This window comes from Oryzias latipes, chromosome 11 (genome assembly GCF_053564925.1).
Source record: "Oryzias latipes strain Hd-rR chromosome 11, Olatipes_Hd-rR_3.1".
NCBI lineage: Eukaryota > Metazoa > Chordata > Actinopteri > Beloniformes > Adrianichthyidae > Oryzias > Oryzias latipes.
This window is the reverse complement of record NC_136247.1, coordinates 23,200,458-23,226,913: the sequence shown is the minus strand read 5'-3', so window position 1 is coordinate 23,226,913 and position 26,456 is coordinate 23,200,458.

Below are 26,456 nucleotides of genomic sequence, written 5' to 3'. Positions count from 1 at the left end.
TATTGAAAGGATGTTTGTTGGGGATAATTTGTGCATCATTTGGAGTCTACCTATAAAAAAATGAAGTGAAGAAGTTTAAAGCTGTAACACATTTGACGAAGCCCTTTTTTACCCAGCAACATTTACATTTATCTGCATCCATCATTCCAGCAAATGTTGCCTGACCTGATGTTCAAACAACAGTCAGCAAAATCCACTTCTGAGTGCTGAGAACGAAAGCATAACAGACTGAAGAACAGAAAGCAGACAAAACAAATAAGAGTTGCAAGATGCAGGAGAAGCCCCCCTGGATTAAACAGATTACGCTGTTAAGATGAGTCCAACTGCTTCCTCGCACAGTGAAAACAACAACAGGAAGATAAGCTGCTTTTGGGACACCTTTCAGATTTCTGTCACAGAATCTCTTTCTCTTCACTCACTTTGTTGATTTGAATTTTTTTGAACTGAAGGACGTATCCTGATGAATCCTGCATAGAGCCAAGCGTACAGGATCAGGTACAAGTACAAGGACAGGTGAGTTGTGTGCAGATGAGATTCGTTCAAAAAACATTCATCTGCCAAAAATGCTCCTCATCTGTAAAATCTGTCAAAATTTTAAACTAAAACAGAAAGAAATAAAATAAACCCATTGTACGGCTCCTAGGTGCTACCCCTTTCTACCCCCATGGGCCCCTTTAAGTTAGTGTAGAACTGGTCCTGGTTCAAATTCCGGCTAGGACCGTGCTGTGTGGAGTTTGCATGCTCTCCTCTTCCATGTATGGGTTTTCTCCGCTTCCTGTCCAACAGTCCAAAAACATACTTCCTGGTAGGGCTGCACGATATGAGGAAAACTCGCAATATGCAATATTACAAATTAATATTGCGATAACGATATAAATTACTGTATATAAACAAATTGTAAAATAACCAAAATTACCATTTCAATTTCAATGCAACAGTTTAAAAGTTATACTCCAAATGCCCCTCGTCGACATAGGTGACGAACATCAAACATTAAAGGGCTCCATCCGATTGGTCAACAACGTGAAGCCGCCCATCCGATTGGTCAAATGCATAAAAGGATTTATTTGATTCATTAAATACTTCAAGCTGCCCTAAGATTGTTTTAACACATTTAAGTTTTACGATTTATTGCGATTCTCTACGTCTTTTGCGATATGCATATTGCAGAGCTGGATATTGCGATGACGATAAATTTGCGGTATATTGTGCAGGCCTGCTTAATGGGTTAGTTGGTGGGTTCAAATTTTTACCTGTAAGTGTGCATGTGAGACTGAAACAGACTGTTGGCCTGTTCAGGGTGAACCCCACCTTTGCACGACGGTAACTAGGATAGGCTCCAGCAACCCAGTGACTCCAAAAGCGATTCAGCAGGTTCAGAAGACGAATGAAAAGTCTGTGACTTGAGGAAAGTGTAAAGTCTGACAATAACAAGTTTCCATCAAGTAAAGTCACACTCCAAATGTTCTCACAGATCAGTTGCTTTAATTTATGTCTTTTGAAGTTTTGAGGAAGCCCTGACGTTTAGGGGTCCCCCAACTCAGTGGCTGAGTAAAGTTTAAAATATACTTCAGTGCTTCAGCCTCGGCTTTCTGTACTATCAGTGCTAAAGGGCAGATTGGAATCATCTCAAACAGTGAAGGTGTTCCGTCCATCACTTCACCTAATCCGACTGTGATTGATCATAAAACACGTCTATACATTGTTATAAAGCATGTTTACCCAGAGTGCAGATCAGTGTGAGCTACGTGGATCTCTGAGACTTTCAGAGGAAATCACGTCCCATCTGTGTGTTTCCTCGTCTCCTGTCTTAAAGCGTGACGAATACCAACAACAGCATGGTGTACCATTGAAACTACAGTTGGAAGCGCCCGCTGACATCATTCCTACTTGAATAGCTCCATATTGGATCCACTCACAGTGGCTGAGTGGGTGGCAAGCCCTTCCACTGTGTGCCAATCTCATGGGTGATTCAATCCTTCTGAGCAAGAAGACTAAGTTAAGAGATGTCCCTCGCACAGGAGACCTGCCAGCCATCAGGAGCCTGTTCTGGGCAGCCAGCCGAGCTATCTGTCAAGTAGAATGTGTATGGGCAGGAGGGGGCCATGCAATGTGTCATCCCAGTGATGTTGTAGCTGCGACGGACAGCAATGGTTCGGCCTGAGCCTCAGGCCATGTGGGAAGAGGTGTAAACCAAAGCGTCATTAACTCCCCGCTGTGGTGTTTCATCACAACACAGCCTCTCGGGGCAGTCGCTTTCGTCATGGCGCCTCTGAAAAACATATCCCAGCATGGGCATGTGGTTTTTTTTAGGCTGTGGCAGAAGGATATTCCATTTACATACGGCACAAACAAAAACATAAAGAAATATCAGAAAATCTGACCGTGCAAAAGGGATTATACTGAAACAAACTTTGAATTTCCTCATTTTCTGAATGTTTGGTTTTCTTTGGTTTTTGTCATGTTCAGGTTCAGGTTGATCATCCACATCCTCATTTCAGTTAATGTATTTAAACACTTTGCACAGATGAAAATTGTTCATATGTGAATCTATGTAGAAAAGTTAAAAAAATGTTGTGGTCTTAACGTGAAATTTTAACAGATGTATTACGAACCATATAAAGAACACATAAATCAATGTAGAACATGAAACGTGACTGATTATTGTGGTGTTCATATGCAATTCATTAGTGATTAGTGTGTCAGTCATTTTAGCACGATATGTACACCGTATACCCAATATAAAAGTTATACATCGGTGGTACATGCGGGAAAAGTACATTAGACATACGTCGAACGGTCGTAAAAGCCACAAATTTGCATATGCATCTTGCAAAAATCACTAACAATAAACTATGTAAAATACACGTTAACTCCGTTATTTTCAACAGACTAAAAATTCTGACCAGCTCAAAACCAAATTCACGTAACGACGTAGAAACCCTCGACAGACATCTGCGCAATTCGACAAAGGTAAGAAACACTCATGAATGACGTACATCACGCATGTGATTTACGGAATTCACATTCATAAATTATGTAAAACCGACATTTCATACGTGGAAAATGCATAAAATGTACCTAGCGGCTGTGTGACACGGCCTTCAGAGTCTGGTTTTCAGTTCTTCTTTATCAGGTCATCTGTTGGTCACTCTTTTTGGTTCTCCATTGGTTCATGCCATGCCGCATCATGCCACATTTTTGATTTCCTTGGCAACTGAAGTTTTTTATTAAATACCAGCACATTCCTAATAAGCTTTTATCATATATCACATCCATTTTTTTCTTAAAATGTTCTTGATGAGATCACTTTCTCATCCCATTGGCAGATTTCTTTGCTTATTTAATAACAATTTTTCACATTTTAAGAAACATTTTGCAGTGAAATGTTTACATTTCTGGTCTGCCGAGTCCTGAACTACTAGTTCCTGACAGCTCATGCTAAATGCGATTTGCTATCAGAGCTGTTTCTTTGTCAGAGTGAAATTTGAGTTGATTAGAAAAACCTGTATTTCATATTTAATGTCAAGCCTTTCACACAAACCGCGACAACTGCACATCCAAAGTTAAAATGTACATCAGGGGTATAAAATGGTCTGTATGTATGCACTGTTTAAATTCATTCTTTTGATTCAGTTGGCTAATTAGAAAATTCCATCAACCTCAAAGCCTTTTTTATCGAAAATGTTTGCCTTTGATGACCAATTTTTAGTCATGCCAAAACGACAAAATCACTCAAACAGTTCCATCCATCCATCCATCTTCCTCCGCTTATCCGGGACAGGCTCGCGGGGGCAGCAGTCTAAGCAAAGATACCCAGACTTCTTTCGCCCCAGCCACTTCCTCCAGCTCCTCTGGGGAGACCCCGAGGCATTCCCAGGACAGCCGACAGACATAGTCTCTCCAACGTGTCCTGGGTCTTCCCCGGGGACTCCGTCAAGTGGGACATGCCCGGAACACCTCCCCAGACTAGATGCGTGAGCCACCTCATCTGGCTCCTCTCAATGTGGAAGAGAAGCGGTTCTACTTCAAGCTCTCCGCGGGTGACTGAGCTTCTCACCCAATCTCTAAGGGAGCGCCCAGCCACCCTACAGAGGAAGCTCATTTCAGCCGCTTGTATTCTGGACCTCGTTCTTTCGGACATGACCCAGAGCTCATGACCATAGGTGACTGTTGGAACGAAGATCCACCGGTAAATTGAGAGCTTTGCTTTTTGGCTCAGCTCTCTTTTCACCAGAACGGACCGATACAGCGACTGCTCCGATCCACCTGTCAATCTCACACTCAGGTCTTTAAAACTCAAACAGTTTTAAAATATAAATGCAAGAAGAAGAGCCTGCAGGAAATTAGTAATATTCTGACTCTCTTTTTTCTTTTCTTCAAGACATCCTAATTCTGCCCAGACAGATAAAACTGATCTGAGGATCTTGTGTTTAGGTAACTCCTGCTGCTTGTTCATATTACAGCAGGTTTGAGTGCTCATCTTCATTTCCTGTCTGATTTGTCTGTCTTCCTTGTACTTGTGACATACAAAACATATTATCACAATGTGCAGACATGCTGAGAGCCGCGTCTGTGCAGAGAGTTCAGAAAGCACAGAGCCAGTCTACAAATCCTCCAACAGCCAAAGCTCTGTTAGGTTTTACCCTTTGTTCTGTCAGGCAGCAGCTCTCAGCTTTTGGAACAGAGGACAGAGTGAGAAGAAAAATGGGATGGAAAAACTATTACAAAGTAAAAGCAGGGAAAGTTTTCTTAAGTTGTAAAAAAAGAAAACAAAAAAATAATAGAATAAAGGACTTCCAGTAAAGCAAACTGCTTTGGATCCTCTGTTTGCACATGGGCTGGCACCATGTTTACAAAGATGCCCATACCGGTTCTGCCTGACAAATTTCTACAAACTCAGGCAGAAAAAATAGGAAAATAAACTCTTTGCATTTGTATTTACAGAGAATTTGATTTTTTTTTGTTTGGTTGTTTTGTTCTGTTTTTTGCTTTTTAGTTGATCAGTTTAACTTTCACACAACAATCTAATTTTCTTTTTGCCAACCACCCTTAACCTAGTTATAAAAGAAAATAAATTTGAAAATTGCATGCTCCTCTGGCCCACATGTGGCTAAATGGGATTGTAGTTCAGTTAACATCCCTGTATTTATCTTGCACAGTCAGTATGGCATATAAAACAATTACAAATTAACAATAAATTAAAGCCACAAGCAGCATTGTGGTTCCACCAGGTACTTGATGTGTGCAGGTCTTGGTGAGTTTTAGAGTTGTTGACATTTTGACATTCTTCTTTTGTAAAGAAGAAAAATTGTCAAAACAATCTGGTCCTCCAGCCCAGATCTGCAGCAGGAACAAAATAACAATAAGAGCAGAAGTGTGCGGATCTTAATATGAAAGCCCATTTTAAAAGATGACTAGAAATAGGAGTCAACAGAATGTCTTTACGGTTTTCATCCATTTTTGGTTAAATATTCAAGAAATTTGACAGGAAAATGAGCCTTTGAATGCTAAAAAAAAAGGATAAAAAGGACAAGGGATTAGAGTATTTGTTTTTTAGGACAGCTCTGCTCACACATCCATCAGAAATTAAATGAAACTGAATTATAAGTAGCTCAATTAAAAAAGGGAGAAAAAGTGGTAACGGCAGGCGGGTTTAATTAGCTCCAAGTTTCTCTTGCTTTTTTTAATGACTTTGTTATGTGATGATGTGTAAATAAACAATTGAGTCTTTTTAACCACTTAATCTTATTTTGGAAGTTTTTTCTATTAGTTTCATAAATATCTATAATACCAACTTTTAATGTTTTTGATCCTTTCATTAGGGTAAATGATTGGTGGACGTCATTCACAAATTTCAAACTTGCTATACATCAGAGACGTTCTTTATGATTAATCCAGGTGGTTTGGACTCGTCTCATTTGCAGGTGAGGAATTCTTGCCTGGATGACGGAGTCTGTGAGTCACGTCTCACACATTTACCTTTGAACAGATGTTACAGTGAGCCACAGAAGACCACTGATTTCAATTCCCCCCTCGGCTCCAGAAGATGCTGCTGTGCTGATTACAGCTTCCGTCTCCACAGAGTCTAATGGTCCAAGTGGCTTCTGCGCTCTGAAAGTGTGAGTAAGAGGCCACTGAGTGAATCACTCAGGAAGTGAGCAAGTTTAATAGAGATGGGCCTTATATGACATTATATCAAAAGATAATGTATTTGTTTTTTGTTTTTTTAAAACAGCCTTCCACTTGTTGGCTTCTTCTGCTGTTGCAATCAAGAATCCAGTTTTGCATCAATGCAACTTTATACACATCCAGGCAGGAAAGCTGGGAAGTAAAATCAATACAACATCACAGCAAATTTCTGAGAGCCAGTGTTGCCAGATTGGGTAGTTTCCCACCTAATTGGGTGGTTTTGATTTTGATTTTGCGAGTAAAATTGGCTGTATGCAAGTGGTCGTAATTTGGGCAGATTTGTTGGTTTTTGGTTCCTTTTTGAAAGATGTTTTAACTGCAGACGCCCGGTCAGCTCATCAGTCATCCTCCTCACCTGCCACAATGAGATATATACTTATTTTAAAATAAATGTGTCCACTAATCTGACTAATTAATGTAATTTTTATATATTATTCCAGGGGTCGGGATCCTTTTTGGCAGAGAGAGCCTTGAACACCACATATTTATAAATGTAATTTCGAGAGAGCCATACAATATCTTTAAAACTAAAAATACAAGTGAATGTGTGCATTTTATGTAATTTCAACATTTTTAAAGTACAATAAGTCTGTGGATTCTTTTTAATAACATTGTTATTGTAGCAGACTGGGTTTGACTGGGTGGCTGTTGGGTCACGTTCCAAGTTCCGGAGTTCATTGAACGCATGAAGCAGAGACACTGGTTGGCCCTCAGTTCTGTCGCTCTGCCTGCTGTTGGGTAGTTTGGACCAATGGGGCTCAGCTATGGGCCGAATAAGGGAAATAGGAGGGCTGGTGCGTGAGCAAAGGGAATAAAAAGTTGGGGGGAGCGCTCTCGGTGGGAGAGACTTAGGGGTTGCTGGATAAGTTGTGAGACGTTGGTTACGGTCTACAGTAACCAGAATAAAGAACCCTAAAAGAGGTTAAGTCTCTGTGCCTCAGTGTGGGAAAGGGACGCTACAATATGCTGTTGCATATAATAAATGATGAGTATTCCTTACCATCAATGCGACTTCTAGTGCTGCATGGTGGTCTTGTTTGGTTGAAACGTGGTGAGTTTAAGCTTCATGCGGCCGTTGGGACTTTCATCCATAAAACGTGATCGTAGTTTGGTCTGAATGTTCTTTAGATGTGAGAAAGCCTGCTCATGCAGATGTGGAGCCAAATATTGTCAGTACAGCAATACTTACACGCTGCAGTGTGTGGTATGTGTGGCAGCGTGTTCTAATCAGTGCGCCGCTTCACCTTGCTGCCTGTGCCCACTACCCCTCCCCATTTCCTTCTCAAAGATGGTAGAGCGAATCTGTCGGGACGGAAATTCACAAGTTTCAGGCCGTTACAAACTGGCATTGCATCACACCCGAGGACTGGTCTGATGAAACTTTTTTACTTTTTTTTTTTTTATTAAAGATTTGTCTGCCAGCCAGATGTGCCCAGATCTGGCTCGCGAGCCATGGGTTCCCGACCCCTGCTGTAAAGTATTGTGTTTTTTTTAATGCATCTGAGTGATATGAACTTTTTCAAGCTCTCTCTGCACCGTAAAAGGATAGTCCCATGGGTATAGATAAAGTTGTTGAATTTGAGTTTGAAGAAATGGAGAAAAACAAAAAAAAAAAAAGAATTTGAATCTGAAAATTTTGAATTTAAATCATCCTATTCAGAATTTAAATTTACATTTACAATTTTAATTTTAATTTACCACTTCGGTGTGCCAGTCCCAAGTCCGGACCAATGCGCACAGGGTTGTGTCAGGAAAAGCGTCCGACATAGAACTAAATCTCCGATACTACATCTAAGAAAAATAATACAATCAAATGCGGGCAGATTATTGCTGTAAGGATAAATATGGCGGCTGCTCAGTGTTCTAGTGGTCAGCTCTCTTGCCTTGCAGTGAGAAGGCCCCGGTTCAAATCCCAACTGGGTTCTTTGCACATTCTCATAGTACATTTGGGGTTTTTTTCTGGTCACTCTGGTTGCCCCTACAGTCCAAAAAGACGCTTCACAGGTTAATTAGTGACTCTAAAACACCCTAAATATGCATGTGAGCGTTTGGTTTTGTGACCCAACACCAGCAGCTCTAGCAGGGAATTCCAAAAGGGTTGTTAGCGGGTTGGATGGATGGATAAAGATTGTAATTGTTTTTTGTAAAGTCATAAACAGTAGAACTGAGCTAACCTTGAATTTTCTTCTTTCTTTCATTCAAGATTTTTTTACACAATTTTTTGCAATTCCTATTGTCCAGGAATCTATTTTAATTTATTTCTCCATGAGTACACTTTTGTACTTTTGTAAACTCCTATTTATGTGTTTTAGTACGACTGTAGTTTACCTGAAGTGACATCACATCTACCTGCTGTTGCATCTTTTATGCAGGTGGAGTAAAATTCCACCACGCCTTCATGTTTGGTGCTTGAACCAACAACATCTGCAGTCATTTGTTGTGGCGTCCTGTCGTCAGCACTACTTCCTGTTCCTGCACAAAGACGTTTTTCTTTTTCACCTTTTTGAGTCAAGCCTGTCCTTGTCAGAGCTTTAGTGGATTTTTTAAGATGTGCACATTGAGGCATAGATGCTTAAGAGCAAACATAATTTTTTTTCTTTGAAATTTTCTTACAATAGCACTCCAATTGATTAAATAGAGCAAAAAAGCTCACTGTTCGTCATTAGTCCATGTGAGGGATGTTTTTCTCTGTTGGTTAGCTCATTGGCTCGATGCCGTCAAGGGTGTCATTAGTCGGTCTGAACACTACTTGAACAGAGCATTTATTAGATCACACGACAGAATTTTCTCACCTCCTCCAGGAATAGCAGGTTTGACTTTAGTCTGGAAAACCTGATTCATTCATCTCCTAAACCCGTTTTGTCCTTTTCAGGGTCACAGGGCTTATCCCGGGTGTGGCCTGAATGAGGGGTGGGATTCGATTCATCATCTACTTTACAGTCGTTAATGGGTTGAAAAATGTGACGCTTTCAGTTGAATTTTTTGAGCATATTTTCATTTTTCTTTTGGTTTGTGTAACTGTCAATAAAGTTTGCTTCGTGCCAGTGCCTGGCAGTATTCCAGCTTCTGGGAGGGATTACAGTGGGAAACACCTCTATTCCTGCTCTAATGTTGTGTTTTTATTTTTCTTCACATGAATGGCAGGTCTGGACGTTTTGCATCTTTCAACTCTAGAAACCTTTGAATCTTTGAATAAATGCCATCAGAGTCACTGCGCTGAACCCTCATGGTGCTCCGACATCTGAGCTGAAAACCACCCAGATCCCATTTTTACCCCCCAGCTGCAGTAACAGGAAGCACTTGTTGCCTTTTCTGATCGCTTCACTGTCACCTTTCCCAAACAATGCCATGCTGAATCTCTGCTGCTCTGACTCCTCCCCCTTTAACGTCATTACAGATGTCTCTGCAGCATCTGCCCACCCTGCAGCGCTCAGCTTCTTCTTTAACATCCTGACTCTGAGAGGAACTGCCCAACTCCACAGCATCACTCGCTGTGTTTGGAAAATACACCAAATCCTTCATTCATTTGATGAATTTATTCGAACATTATTTTAGCCAGTTTATCACAATACTTTTGTTACAGACTAAATGCTGAAAAGGGAAATGTCAAATGAACAGAAAGACACACATGAAACCTTCCGTCAGGACCTTTCTCTTTTTTGTTGTTTTTTGTTTTTTTGATGTCCGTCATGTTTTTCTGCATTACATACAGTGTTTGGACACTTCTGTTGATGTGCTGTTTTTATCTTAACATTATCATTATCTTAACAGCCACTTTCAAGGAAAAATCCCAGCTCTGAGAAACAAAGTGATAAAGAATGATCTCCTTTTATCAGTGACATGAGTAATAATGATCGTTTTTTTTTCCTTTGCAAAGTTACGAGTGAAGACAGAACATCACGACTCAAACACCAGGTTATTAGAGAAAACATACATCTGTGGTAAACAAGAGAACTCAGGTTTTACTTTATTTTTGCACTCATTTTTTGAACAATCTGACTTAAAATAGGACAAACAGACAAGTAAAGTGGACCTTGTTACTTGACAATATCAGTTTTTTCTTTGTTGTGTTTATCTGTTCTTGTTTGTGAGGACGGTGGTCCTGGGGGGTATTCCAGAGAGCAGGTTATGCTAGCTCCCACGGTAAGTTTGAGGCTAAAGAAGCGGATAACCTCAGTTTTCAGTTCCAAAAATGGAGGTATGTTTCAGGGTATGTCAAGCTGCCATAGCAACTCATGCTCTGAACATAACCTGGTCTGGAGGAGGTTTGGTTGAAGGTTAGTTGGTTTCAGAGATGTGAATGAGCATGCCGTGTCCATTTGAAGATGATTTAGGAGATGAAGAAGCTCAGATAAGAGATTCTGAACCTTTTGGTGACTCAAAATCTGATTATTTTCATTGGAGTCGACTTTCCGGGTTTTGGTGTCGGTAAAGCAGAGTTTCATATGTAAAATAAGCAGCTCATAGACACGTTTGTGTGTAGAGGACCACTGCAACCTTTATTTTCCTTTGCATTCACAAACCCTGAAGTATATTTGTCACCTTACATCATGAACCTGTCATCCCAACACCAATGCGGAAGTAAACAGTGTTACATACGCCCACTCCTCCAGATGAAACTTCCCGTTTCAACATAAAACAATAAAGAAGAATGAAAATAGTCTGTCATCTTAGCATTAGAACGTTGAAAATGCCAAAAAGTGCTCCTCCCCTTAAGTTGGAAGCATCACACAAACTTAGAGATCTTGTCTTTGGTGGAGGAAGAAAGGATTGAAGTGGACCGCTGCAGGGATACCGATGGTTTCATCAACGGCTGCAGAGGTCCTGCAAACCACCCATCAATAAATAAAACATTGATAAATTGTAAATCAAACAAATGCGTTTCCAAACATTTGGAACGTTATCAATAAACATTCAGTTCACCTGTTCAAATGAGTAATTGAGCTTAGTCGGTCTGCTACGCGGCGTTCACTTGCTGTATATGTTGCTCACTTCGACTTTAATCTCGTAAAATTACGAGTTTGTTCTCGTAAATCTATAATGTAAAACCTCGTAATTTTACTTTTTTTTGGGTGGCCCGAAAACTGTCGTGTTATTTTACTTTCATTCAAATTAATTCAATTAAGTAGGTGTAACTTTGGTGCTGATGTTAGACTGGCAGCGCAAGGAATTGTGGGATACCGTTCCCTTATCCTGTCTGGGCGGATTTGTTTAATTCTTTCTGCACCATGAGTGAGAGGGAAGGAGAGGGCGATGAGTTTCTTCAAAACCACAGTGCCAATTTGAACTGCTAGAGCTGAAGTTAGATTCAGAGTCATATTAACAGACTGAATGCTATATGTTGCAAATCCACACTGTGTCATTAAGTTTAGCGATATAAAAATGAGAATATCTGGGGCCTCAAATTTAAAAATTTGAGACGTTAAGAAGTACAATAAATTAAGATGGAAAAATATGCATTTAATTTGTACGTTCTTTTTCTCCAAGCAGAAACTCTTTCTTTTGCTTATGCAGCCGTATTACTTTTTTGATGGGCGTATAATCTTCATACGCCGTCATCAAAATCTAAGACTCTGTCTCACTAAAGTATAGCGCTCTCTTTTTTTCTCCACGCGTTTCCATGGTGACTCCGGAAATCGCTGATCCATTGAGAATGTCTTTATGTATTTGCCGTGCACACGCATTAACCCAGGGTTACCAAGTGGAGCGTAAATACGCTAACTCATATCCGGTCTTTTGGAACCAACATACCCAGAGTAAGCAAGTTCAGGCGGATTTCAGCCAGAGTTCAGGGTTAAAGTCAGGATAGCTTAAATGTGCCTTCTGGAATACCCCCTGGTTTTGGTTTTGTCATTGAAGTGTCTTGGTTCCGTCCACCTTATGGTTGATGATCATCCACAGCTGTTCTCATTTCTGTTAACTTACTTCAGCCTTTATCGGTTTTCTGCTTTTGCAGTTTCTCCTAGTGAGGTTGTCTGCTTTGTCTCCTTGATTGGTTCTTCATGGATTTTTGTCAAGTTTTGGTCTATTTATTAGATGTTCAAGTTCCTGCCAACACCTTTCGATATAAGTCCATATCTTCAAGATTGGAAAGGAGCAGTGAGACAAACTGCTTTTTCTTTTTATTTCTACCCCTATATCAAAGCTTAAAGACCCACTCCAATGAAAATTGTGTTTGTTTGTTTTATGGTATGCATGTTCTTGTTGCATTTTTCTGATGATGAACATATATTGAGATAAAAACTACACTTCTGAGTATTTCTTTATTCAGAACCTGGTGCGTAAGAAAGGGATAAAAAAAGCTGTACAATCGTCAGCCCATCATTAGCTCCCTGCTCCGCTCCATTCTGATGCATCCACCTGCAGACAAATCGATCTATTATGGTCTTTGTTTTCCTCGTCTGAGCTGGAATCTGGATCTAAACTGTATGGCTGGATAGATCTAAAATTGCTTCAATTCGCCTAAAAAAGAAGTTCCGGTCACATAACACAAATGTTCAGTATCACTGCGCTGGTAAAACAATCAGTAAGATGTGAACTTTCTGTCTGAACCGATTCTAAGCTTCCCCGTCGTGCGTTAATTTCTGATAATGCACACTTTGTTGGCCATTAACCACTACATTTAGGGACATTCTCTCAGCAGTGCTTACAAATGGTTTACGATCTCCATATTTTGCTATTTTTAAACGAACTAGACAAGGATTTTGTCTCCCCCTTTTTTTTGATGGAACCCTTTTCTGAAGCTATCAGGGCATTCCCTGTTTTGATGCCTTTAGTAAATTTTCTGGCAATAAAATACATTTCACTATGAAGCAAGAACCGTTACAGCCTTTTTCTTTTAAACGGGCACCAGAAAGATTAGTTTATTTAGGAATTAATATCACACCTACAACACCTATCAACACCTACATTTGCTCAGATGAAGCAAACTTCTCAGCTTTAATTAAATGCATTTTACTTCACGCATGAGCCGAGCTGCCTTTATTAAAAGGTGGCTCTATCCTTTAGGAATGGTATCTGTTATTTCACCTCACAAAACCATCAATCAACTAAATAGTTGGTTCAGCTCCTTTTTATGGTCCAAAAGAACTGCACTTGAAACTGTCCACACTATTCTGCTCATCATTAGAGGGAAGGTTTGACCTCCCAAATATTAGATATTACCAACTTAGTGCTCACCCATGAGTAATAGCTGAATAGGTGTCCAATAGTCCATCATCACTTTAAACTGACATAGAAAGGTCGATGTCTAAATGACCTTTAACAGCTTTACTTTCTTTTTTTTTACTTAAATCCCTAAAAATCTCCCTGCATCAATCCTTTCACATTTGCAACTGTTATAGCATGGTGAGCAATAAGGAAACTGGAAGGCAGTCTCAAATAACTTCGGCACTCACTCCCTCATGAAATAATTCAGATTTTTTGCCGGGGATGATGGATTTTAAATGGGGGCATGTAAGGCATTGTCCAAATTGCAAGATTTGCCATGATGATTTGGTCAGTTGATTGAAAAACACAGTATTTCCAAAATGGACTTTTATCAATATTTACAGATGAGAGATTTTGTTAACCAAAATATTTCACACCTACCATCTCAAGGTTGTATCAGACATTGAGAGACAGCTTTTTCTGACTAAATCATCATACTCTTTGTGCTTACAAACATGGGCTCCAACGTCAGAGCTGCTGGATGGAGCAAAGCTGGGTTTGATTAGACGTTACCAGCTGCTGCCTGTGAGACACCAACGAGCAACAACCTGTGTGCTGGTAGGGCAGATAAATGGGAAGCACAGCCTCCTGGTGAGGACAAGCCCTGTGTCAGATATGCAGCATCACAGGACAGCAAGGAGGAGAAGCAGACGTCTCAGAAGATTTCCTCTGGATGCCCCTGACCAGACATGAACAACCTGTGAGTCAAACTTAAAGTTTTTTTTTTTAGTTAAACTTAAGCATTTGTCACTAATTGTGATCAAGGTTACACAATCTGCTGGGTAAGAGTTTAACATTCTTTTTCAACATTGGATTATGAGTTGTACAGTCTAACTACATGAAACACTTGTGAATTCAAAGTTTGTTATTGTTTTTATTCAAAGTCAAACCATATCACTTGTTTAAAACAAAAATACTTTCATTTTTTAAATGCCTTCATTTTTCACCCAGTAAAAAAAAAACACAAGATTTTCCAGTGTTCATAAATGCTTCATAAACTAAAATGTAAGACCTCAAAAATGAATAGAAACATTCAAAAAAGATTTAATTTCCTCAATGAAATACATTAATGTTCCATTTTACAGGGTCTTCCACGTCTCTACTGCTTTGCAAACATAAAGGTTTCTGTCCTGGTCCTTCACGCTGACAGTCAGCCCGACACCAGACCGGATTTTCGGCAAGACCATCAAGCATCTGGTGGAGCAACTTCGGGTTCCTCACACTCTGGGGGGGCACAGGAGACCGAGGTCTTGGTATTTCTTTTCTGGCTGGCGTGTGGCACATCTTACGGTGTGGTAGCCAGGGCCTTTGACATGCCGCGGTCCACTGTGAGTGACGTTGTCCACAGGACGGCAGACCGCATCCTCCAGCTGATGAGCTGATGGGAATGAACTACCATAAGTCGCCTCTGGTTTTGAGCAGCTTGCTTGGTCTTCCACCTTCCAAAGGGTCGTGGGGAGCATCGATGGCTGCCACAAAAGAATAAAGGCCCTAAAAGAAAATGCAGCTTGTTATTTTAACAGGAAGCTTTTTTATTCCATTCAAATGCAGGCTGTATGTGCCTGTTATCCCTTTCAAGTGAAGAAACTGCAAAGAAAAATAAATAACTTGTCACTGTCTTAGCAAATTCTACAATATCTTTGAAGGACATAATGCAAAAACCTCAATGCAAGACTGAGATTTGTACTCTTACACACTGTTTCCGTTCAAAAGTAAAGCACTTTTGGAACACCATTGGTCAGGAAATGAAAATAATCTTGTCTGTTGTCTTTACTGTAATCCTCTGTATTTATTTTTGGGTTTGGTTGATCCTGTAATTTGTGGTAAACACAATAGAACTTTATAGAAAGCTGACTTTCTGTGCTGGAAAGTGTCTTCTTCTGATCTGCATCTCTGAGGACATTGCATCCAAATCACAATGGCAGAAAGTCGTGTTGAACTATCTAATGTATCGACTGCACCACAAAGAGGATGTTTTTACAAACACCTGAGAACCTTTCTTGACGTATTGGACTGGATATTGCCACAATTAATTTTATTTTTTATTTATTTTGAAAACAGAATTGTTGCATGGATGAGATACAAAAAATGGATACATATTTGTAATAAAACTGGGTCAGTGTTACTCTCCCACACCCACCCCCCAAAAAAACAACCCTCAAACCCCCCTCTCCATAATTTACAAAACAAGGCTATGATAAATAATGTCCAATGTAACAACAGCATACCTCTGACCAACTCAATGGGCGAATCAGACAACCAAATGACAACATAAAATAAGAAAATACAGGTATATACATAGCTGATGTGAGTAAAAGTGGATTAATGACAGAGTGATTTAAAACCAGTCCCCAGACAGAGAAAAATGTGTCCCTCGATCCGCTAGCTGAATATTTTATTTTGTCTATTTGTAATAGTTGCATAAGATCAGTCAGCCACAGGGACAACCTGGGTAGGTCTTTAAAGTTTCAGTGCAGTAATACTCAGGGTCTTGCTATTAGAGTAGCAAAAGCAAGAATGTTTACCGGTATATAAGACTATGGGTGCTTCTGCACTAGGCTGGAAAGTTGCATGTGACGAGGTGCATTTGATAAGGTTTCAAAATTTGTAGACCAATAATTCACCAAAGCAGAGCATGACCAGAACATGTGGGTTTGGTTGGCTGGGCTATTTTGACAAGAGGTACTGTAGTTAACTCTCTGTAAGGCCCTGTTCCAAACATTGTCATCCAAACTGCACCCGAGCTTTTCCTCTCAACACTCTATTTTCAGAAGAGATGCACCATCATGAAGTGATGTACAGCTTTTGATTTTGGAAATTAATCTGTTTCGATTAAATGGCAACTCAAGCACCTCATCTAACACAGAGACTGGGAGAATGTTAGGGAAGTTGGGGTTATGCTGCTGGAGGAAGTGATGCACTTGAAAACTTGTCAAAAAATGCACCTGCCAAAAAAAAATATTCCCACGATTATTAAAAGAGCATTTGTGTTTGATGGGGGGAAAAAAAGCAATTTTCGTATAAATTAATGATGACAGCAGGAGGTTTATCTGACATTGTTTTCTGAAGGTTTTTGTTGAGCACAAACCCTCATCAATAACCAACAACACATTAATGATAGTGCTCTCTACAGTTGTGTAATTGGATCTGCTGTCAATTAGCCCAAATTTGGCTTAATTTGTAAAAGTGTCTGTACAGCAGGTAAAGAGCTGCTGTTGTCCCCTCTGCTGCAGGTTACCAAGGCAGCAGCTCTCCTCTTCTCAGCCGTGTTGTGAGTAATTCAAAGGACGGGGAAGTGATGACCTGCAGAAACTGGGACAGACCTGCAGAGACCCTCCAGACTGAAGGTGAAACGTCAATATGACCCACCGCAGAGTGGACACAAAACCAGTTTCATAAGTCTGACATGGGTGGATTTGTTCAGACTTTTTTAGTCAGACATGTATAGGTTATCGTTTTCAGGGAAGGATATTTTACCCTTTTAGAGACTAAATAATCTTAAAATCTTTCTTGGAAACATGAAGCCTTGATGGTCAGGTAACACTGCATTTTCTGCATTTAGAAACACAAATTCACACAGAAATACCCTTGTTGGATGAACTCATAACATTGCTATATATATATGCATTAAACACCAGGGATGCAACCATTCACTTTCAGCAGGATTCGGTTAATGCATCAATTTTTGGGTCACGGTTTTGTGTCAGTCTGTGTTTTACAAAACAAACTAAATGTTCAGTAAAATACTAATTTGAATTTGAACCGCTAAATCTGAGCCCATGGTTCTGGACTGGGGAAAGGTAGTTTGCCATCTCTCAGTGGGTGGAGTGTCCCCACCCCAGGTGGAGGAGTTTAAATATCTTGGGGTCTTGTTCACGAGTGAGGAAAGACCAGAGCGTGAGATTGACAGGCGGATCAGAGCAGCGTCCGCAATTATGCTGTTGCTGTATTGGTCCGTTGTGGTGAAGAGAGAGCTGAGCCAAAAAGCAAAGCTCTCAATTTACTGGTCGATCTTCGTTCCAATACTCACCTATGGTCATGAGCCATGGGTCATGACCAAAAGAACGAGATCCCAAATACAAGCGGCTGAAATGAGCTTCCTCCGGACATGTCCCACTGGACGGAGGCCCTGGGGAAGACCCAGGACACGTTAGAAAGACCATGTCTGTCGGCTGTCCTGGGAACGCCTCGGGGTCTCCCCAGAGGAGCTGGAGGAAGTGGCTGGGGTGAGGGAAGTCTGGGTATCTTTGCTTAGACTGCTGCCCCCGTGACCCGGTCCCGGATAAGCGGATGGATGGATGGATGGATGGGTGGATGGATGGGTGGATGGATGGATGGATGGATGGACTATTTTGAATTTGGTAATAATCAACTAAAAACAAAGAAAAACTTTCCAGTTGGGTCTGAAACAATACCAGTAAATCCTTCTTTACAACAGTGTAAACAGTCGAGATACAACCATTCTGTTTCCCTGAGATTCAGTTTAATGGCGTGCAGGGAAGTTCAATTTAACTACTTTAAGAAGACTTCAAATGTAATTCAAGACCGTTTGTACAAACAGAATGAAACAAACTGCTGGAGTCGCCTGTTTCTTGCTCTACACATGCAATTCAATCACCATGATCCCCATGCCCCATCCTCATTTTGTGCCAGGTTTCATTGTTTTTCAGCGAGTCATTTTTGGCACTTTTCTATTTTCCCACACCTCCAACTAGAGCTTATTAGCTAGCTGAGGTTAAATGATATACAGCACAGACCAAAGTTTTTGACACACCTTCCTATTCAAATGAATGGGAAGGTGTGTCAAAAACTTTGGTCTGTACTGTAGTACACGACCTTATGACAGCGTATCCTGAAATTTTTTTTTCTTCTAGTTAACAGGAAGATAATTTAATGCTTTTTAAGACCTTACTTTAGTTTAATTAAATGTAAAGTCCCTTCTGATCATCTACTGATCTTTTTTCAAAGTGTTCCCAGTGGTCTTTTAATTATGATGATGCAGTTTTTAGCAAAAAAAAAAGTATAATTTTTCTAAAACATAGTTTCGGCAGAGCTTGGAGCAGGGAGCTTGTGGCCCCACCCATCCTTTTTCCCACATAACAAATACGATCTTTTTCAAACTGCATTTTTGCATCTGCTCCTGATTCACAACAATTTAAATCAAGTAATACTCAGAAATGCCATTTTAATCTTTATTGTTTTATATGTCCAGGAACACCATTTGCATCAGAGTGGGTCCGTGGCCTTCCAGTGAAGCATGCATTTCTGTTTTAAACTGAGAATTGTGGCATCCCCATAAAACACCTGGTCAGATTAGACTGGAGATAAATGAAAAAAGCTAGAAACTTTACAATTGATTTACCTTGATGTTGACAGGAATTACCTGCTTAAAGTTCAAATTGACATGCAGGTTCCTGTCCAGGTGTCCAACTTGGACAGTTTGTTCTGATATCTCACAGTAACTCCTGGAAAATCTCCAGACTGCAGCGCTCGGAGGGAGTTATTGTGATGTCGTCTCCATGATGTCGTCTGAGTTGCTCCTCGGTGGAGTGCATGAGTGCACCTATCCATTTGTATCTACAGGAAAATAGATTAAATGAAGCACACAGAGCAGCATGACCTTCTTGGCTATAATATTTTCTGTGCTGTGAGTCAAGGCACAAAAATACCTTGTGTTTGTGCAAGACTTTAGCCTAATTGAGGTTTAAATAATGGAAACTTACAAACTTGTGTGGTTTGCTGTCTTCTTCTGGGTTATTTATTTCAGGATGTCCACCCATAAAGAAACAAAAACCCACAATAAAGCCCAAAAAGATGCAAGACGATGGAATAATTGAGTTTAAGTGTGTTTTTTTTATTGAAATGGAGAAATATTATAGAAAAAGTGGAGATTTTTAAAGTGTTTGGAATAGAAACTGAGCCTTTCCTTGGGATTTTGCATAAAACAACATTCTACCTCAGCACCCTGCCATGCTTTACTTGTTCACACAATGTGACAACGCTCTTTGACTTCACAAAGCCTTGAGAGAGGCGCGGTATCAGTACTGATGATGAAGGAGGCTCTCCGCTTGAATTAGAGACCTTGCACTGAGAATAATAGTGAAGAAAAGAGAAAGCAGAAAGGAGCTCATCATGTTGTCTCCACGTCGCCTGCTCCCCTCCACCAGACATGAGCGGGAGAAAAAAAAAAGAAATATACTTTGAAAAAAAAAAAAATCCGGGAAGCCCAAATATGGTCAGGCAAAGATGAGGTGTACAACAGATGAGTCATCCTCCTGACTCCCACACTCCCCTTCCTTACATGTGTGCAAGCCGCAGACTAAAGAAATCAAAGTACTGCAGAGTCTGTGAGAGCAAAGCTTAAAGCCAAGTGAGGATCTTCACGTTGTGACATCTGCAGAGGCAGTAATGAGAACAGCAGCAATGACTCTGCAGTACATTTGTCTCTGAACTCGGGGATTGAAGCCTTTTTTTTTTGCACCGTGCAACACCCTGCAAGCTCCAGCTTTCCCAGAAGCTCTGCAGCTTGCTCATGCATGTGCATTGCAGTGAGCATGCATTAAAATGCAGAGTTAAGCTTAAGTCCTTTGCACCCAAGAAAATCCTCTTTTCTGGGTTCTTGTTTTGCAGTTTCACCACATCAGTCCTTGCTTGTTTAGATCAAAGAAGCTGGAACATCAGCTGAGCGTTTCTGCTCTGCAAAAGAAAATTTCGTTAAAAACAAAACAAACAATCCAGCTTTTGAGCTTCTGAAAATCTAAATTTCTGTTCTTTTAAGAATGAATTTTCACTTGTATAAATGCATTTGAATGAGCAACTTCTCTAACCTTTATTTCACTCAAAAATGATTACAAATGTTTCTTTCCAATTGATTTTCAATGGGCTGCACGGTGGTGCAGCATTTAGAGCCTCACAGGAAGAAAGTCTTAGTTTGAATCCCAGCTGGGTACTTTCTGTGAGTTTCTCCTCATGCATGTGTGGCTTTTCCATCCCTGCCTTGGCCCAACAGTAGAGAGGATAGGCTCCAGCAACCCCAGGATCCCGAAAAGGGATTCAGCAGGTTCAGGAAATGGATGGAATGGAGATGATTTTCAAAATGTTGGATGCCTGGAGCCTATTTAGTTAATCCCTTCTTTTTACAATCCAGCTCAAAAAGTTAATCACTTTTACGAAACCACAACCGGTGTGAAAGTACCTGACAAAATGACAATGGTAAACCAATTTAATTCTCCCAAATTGCCTTAAATCTTTCAAGACAGCCTGTGGCTTCATCATTTTATGTTAGGTACGTCTCAATTTAGAGAAAATGAACATAATTCCCTTCAAACCTGAACAGCTTTTCTCATTACACTTTGAGGACAAAGAGCCAAAATGTTGCTCTGTTAGAAAATAAATACATTTGTCCTTTAAATAGGTGAAGAAAAAAACCAATGAAGTCTGATGTCACATAATACTCATTTAGTCAAACGGATGCTAACTTTAGTAAACAGTACATAAATGTGGAAATAAATGACTCCAAGCTGTGAAATCTGTTCTGTTTTTAGTCTCTTTGGGGATGTGGGGGACGCAGCGGGGGACATGGCGCCACATTTAGCATGTGTTGTTGTGAATGAAACTTGCTAATAACGCACATTTTCCCCATTTAAACCTTGTTTTATATAGATGTTCACACATTAGTCCAAGGTAGCATCCGTTTTGTTTTTTTAAGTTTTCGATGTGGAACGGCTCCATTTTTGTGGCTTTTTTGACAAATTGTGTGCAAAGTTTTCTGTTGGGATGATGAGAGTTCTGTATTTTTCATACATTTTTTATTTTAATGTAAATTGTTAAAATAAAATATTATCATTTCCCAGTGAATCATTTAATGGATAGTAAAATAATCTTCCTTGATGGAAAAATATTGAGAGTTAAAGATCAGAAGCCAAAAATCGACAGTTTTCAGTGACCTAATCTTTAAACTATGAGTGTACATGTGCTTTTCTGTTCACACCAGCTTTGGTCGCAGCTTTCAGGTCAGCGTGGCTCTGCTTTTTGTTCTTTCTAGCCCTCTTCAGCCGGCTGGGATTTGCCGCACTCCCCTTCAACAGGTAATACCATGTATGTCTTTCCTGCAGTGGTATCAGCTTCCCAAGCGAGAGTCTGCTCAGATGAAGCTTCCCTCCAGCTCTCAGCGCGGCGAAACTCCCATGACTCACATTGCTGTGTTCGCCTGCAGATTTCTCTCCTCTGTGTTTATTAAATTCACACCACCTGTCCCGTCAGCACCTAATGAATCGGGGCCCTTTCATGGACACGGTGACTAAGAGGCATTCGGGGTCTGTGTGCTTGCTGTTGTCACTGACAGCGATGAGCTGCAGGGAAGCCTTCGACAGATTTGATGAGACAAAATGTTCTTAATGATTCAATCACCTCTGTGAGGTACAGCAACACAAACAAGCATGTAAACATGTTATGACAAAACCCACATGTGCGATTTAAGTCCAGCTGTTAGAATGGGAGCAAATTCAATTCAGGGAAGAAGAAAAAAAGTTGGACAAAATCTATTTCCTGTCTTCAAAGGAAAAAACACATTTTCCTTTTTCCGACTCAACAAAGAAGCAAACTGCATTGTCTTCGGGATGTTTTCCCGCCATAAAAAATGGAGTTTACTGATGACCCAGCGGGATATTGATTACACACAGAAAACTTCAATTCTGCTCTCTTTCTTTTGGAAACAATAATTTAATCTTCAGCTTTCATAAAAGACCCAATTTAATTTGACAATGTCTCCCAAAAAGTCTGTATATGTTGTCATTTTTTTGCTCAAAACTGATACTTTCTGCTAATCTCAAACCTGTCTGTAACCTGCATGTCCATGGCCTTAACCTGTCTAACTTGTTTCTCTGTAACGAGGCGAGCAGCGGAGAGAACCAGATCACTACAATGCTTTACACAACATTATGCAACTGAGCCGTGCAGCAGAAAAAAAAAGAGCTGAAGGCTTTGTTCTTCTGAGCCGCTCCGTATCATCTGCACACTTACAGAATATATGTCACTAACCACACGAAGGTGGAGCTGTAAAAGCATACATGGAACAATCTTACTTTACAACAAGGCTCCCTTAAGAGAATTGTTTGTTAAGGAGAGAAACAATTCAATAAACGAAAATATACCCTCTCCTAAAGGCTTTACTTCAGTCAAACAGGAGAACTTAGAGAGAAACTTGAAGCATGATTGCTAACAGAAAAGGGTTTTCATAATGGAGATGCTTCACAGATCTTTCTGTACTTTAATTCTTTTCATCACTTCTGTCAATATTTTCAACACAGCAACACAGGCAAGAGTACAATCACGCAGGAAGAATCTATCTAGTTCTTTATCGATGCTAATACAATGCAGTTTTCAGTCGCCAATCATTGTCCAAGACTTTTTCAACTCAAAACAGGTTTTACAAAAACAAAAAAAACACGAAAAACTAAAGCTGCGAGCTGCACTGTATTTTTTGCCCTGGCCCCCTTCTTTTGACCCACCCTCACTGGCTACGTGACTTCTAAAAGCCCCCCAACTCTCCCCCTTTGCCCATGCCACCCTGGTCGGAGCTGCATGTGACAAATTCATTAAAAAACGTTTTTTTGTCCAAAATGGCATCTTTTATGTTGGTTTTATTTCCATAGCAACAATTTTATTCTTTGGTCGCTCTGGGGTGACGAACAGGTCTGTGTCATTTTTAAGAGAAACAGCAAAAGTACATGTTTGGACTTCCTTGGCAACGAAGGTTTTTTGTCAACCACGCCCCCATTCTTAATATGTCCATGTCGTATGCCATATCATTTCATTCAGTATGAGCCAACGATTCATGCATTAAATGTTCACAATATTCCAGTAACAAATGTGCGAGCAACAGGGAAAGCGCGTTTTTGCGAGCTGACCACGCTAACCCCATTCAAAATCTAAACATCTTAAAACCAACATTTGTCCAAAGTAGCTTCCAGACGAAGCTCAAGGAGTTAGAAGGCGATCGATTGCACTCACCAGGAGTTTCAATTTCTAGAAGGTGCTAAAGTTGATTTTTCTTGGAAAATTCAAGATGGTGGCCTGTTCCCGAGGTCAAAGGTCAATGAAACTTCAGTTTTGGTTAAGCTGGTGGCATGTGTGTGATATTTAAAACTAAAGTGTTGTTTTTTCCCCCCATTGTGTGTCAAAACGTAAAATTGTTCAAGTTCACAATTCGCAACAAATTGGCCGCCAATCCGTAGGTCCTGTGGCCATCCCATAATAATTTCAAAGCTTCCTTTGGATTATCCCAACACTTGTTTTTTGGTGTTGTTCCAGGATTTTTTTGAACTTCTTTTACTTTTTGACCCCAATAAGAGATTTATGCCCATAGATTTTTATTGATGGCTTTAAAAAATAATTGTGATCCAAAAGGGGTTTATACATAAAATTTTACTTTATTTATAAATTAATATTTATTTGACGGTATTTTCATCACAATCGTAGTGTTTTTTTCTGTACAAATAAAGTGTCCACTCATGGTGTACAGATCTTAATATATATCTTAGTGCATGAACTTTACTGATGGTGGAAGGACTTTTCCTTCATCTGTGCTTTCCTCTGGAGGAGGAGTGAAGAGACAGGGCACCTTGTTCTCACCGTAATGCCGAGCTTATTAATGGTGACTTCAGCCCCATTTGCTGTACTTCATGTAGGCTGTGAATCAACACAGACAGATAAAGAAAGAAGGAACATTACTCTTGTATTTTTTGCATGGTTTTCACATTAAACTTCTGTTTTGTCATCTTTTCTCGTTATAAAAAGAACAATTACAAGCAATTGTAATAGTATGTAATGTTACACGTGGATGAGAGCTCTAATCAAATTACTAAAGTTTTTCTTGTATTATTTCAAATGTTTTAGAGCTTCACGTGTGCCTGTAAACATCGAAAAATTTTCCTGTTTGCTTCTTGAATCTCTAAGTTAACGCAAATCAACACAAAACAAGAAAATCTAGGCCGTCAATCTGCATACAAAATTTTTTAAGTCTTTAAAACCTTCCACTGTAGAAGTCAGATGTGAGTGGAAACTGTCCTTTTTCCATGAAAACATCAAGTTCTTGTTGTTTATTACTATAATTGTGGACTTCTGGCAACATTTATTGCCTTATTATCATTCAGCACTTATGTGTTTGTGTCTTATCAGTAAAAAACACAATTTCTTCATTTTCTTTTGTCCCTGTTGTCCCAGTCTTCGCCAGCTAATAGGGGAACATTTATATCTGCTGTGCTACCAGGCTGATGAGCAGCATTTTGGAAGCACGGGACACTGCTGTGTTCGGCCTTGGATCAATTATTGTTCTCCTCCTTGGCTGGCCTGTCCACCTCTAGCAGATGTGAAAAAGAAAATGATGAAGAATTTTACCTGCAGGTGTTAAAAAATATTTAAATACTTTGACACTTGCAGAAAAAAGCCTTAATGTGCAACAGCAGGTTTATCCTGCAACAATAATATTTACGTCATGTGTGGATTTAAGCCAGAGGATGCATTAGTTCCAGTTTATAGAAACAAGATCATTACATCCATGAGTTTATAGTGTTGTTCTATTAGAAAAAGGCTCTTTTGCTTTGCACAAACCTTATTTTTCTCTGCTGATGGTCTGCTCTGCCACAGCCTGCAGCAGCTACATCAAAAACAGCCCCATCTAGGGTTCAGATGCAGTCATGGCTTCAAACAGGAATATCCAGGAAAGCACAGAGGGAAGAAGACAAACAAGCTGTACTTTGTGCAGCTCAAGCAATATGTAATGAAAGATGGAAAAGATCTTAAAATCTCCTCATTAATCCACTATTTCTTTGTGAAAAACAAAAAACAAAAAAACAATTCAGCATACTTTCTCCCACTTTACTGGGAAAAATATCATGTTGTGAGTCAGTTGAATGTGGGGGCAGTCCTCTGTTTGGACTTTTGGTTTGTTCTGGGTCCCGTGAGAGTTTCATGCTGCTTTCAGAATACCAGCTTTAGGAGAGGGATGTCCTACAAAGGAGCGCGGAGGCAATAGGTGAAAAGGCGCCGTGGTGATTCCTTAACACACTTTATTCCCACGCCGACTTATATGGACATTTGTTTTATGTAAGTGCGCCTGCAGCAGCCCACGCCACCTTTGCAAATGTGCCCTGGAAAAGCATTCACTTTTGAGGCTTTTAAGAGAAACGTGTTGTTTATTTGCCCCGCATGAAAAGTGCGTTAATTACTCTCCCAATAGGTTCAAATGGTTCTGCATGATGAGAACGGTCTCATGTAAGGCCTGGTTAAAGAAAAAACAAACACCTTGTTTTCTTATGTTCTGGAGCAGTCTGGTGTTTTTCTGCTGTTTTTTTTCTCCGTCTTCCGTTTATCCGGGTTTCCAGACCAACAACTCATTATTTCTCCGGCTTCCTGTATGCCTCTTGCTGTGATTATGCATTAGGAGGAAGACAGGCTGATAAACAAGGGGTCAAACTCTATGCAGCTTCCTGTAGTTCATAAGAAAACACAAGACCAATTTCTGCTCCAACAGTGGATGAATAAAACTAAAATCCATCCTCAATTTATACTTGAATGGGTCAAAAACCCACACCTACAAACACAAATCTATTACAGAAAGGTAAACAGTTTAGGAAACAATGCCTTCGTAAGAAAATAATCCACATTTCTGACAAATTTCCTTTAAATTGATGTCATAAAGAAGAAATGGAAGTGATTGAGTGTAATTGCTTCAAACCACAGAAGCTGACTGGAATGGAAGTTACGCTGCTTGGCGGTTGTTGTACAGCGCATAACAAACTATTGTGTTAGTTTCTTCACCACATTGTCCCACGGTGACACATTTCATCCATGCGCATGTGTGAAAAATACAAATGCTGTTGTTGTTACTCATGGTGTCGACGTCAAAAGCCCGCCCGATGACTTCCGTCCAAGCAGCACAAACCGTCATGCAGATTTTTTTGTATTGTCAATACTGTCCCTGATGTATTTCATCTGTAGCTGAGATTTTGTTTTTGTTTTTTTTATACAACTGAAGGACAAAAAGGGTTCAGAAA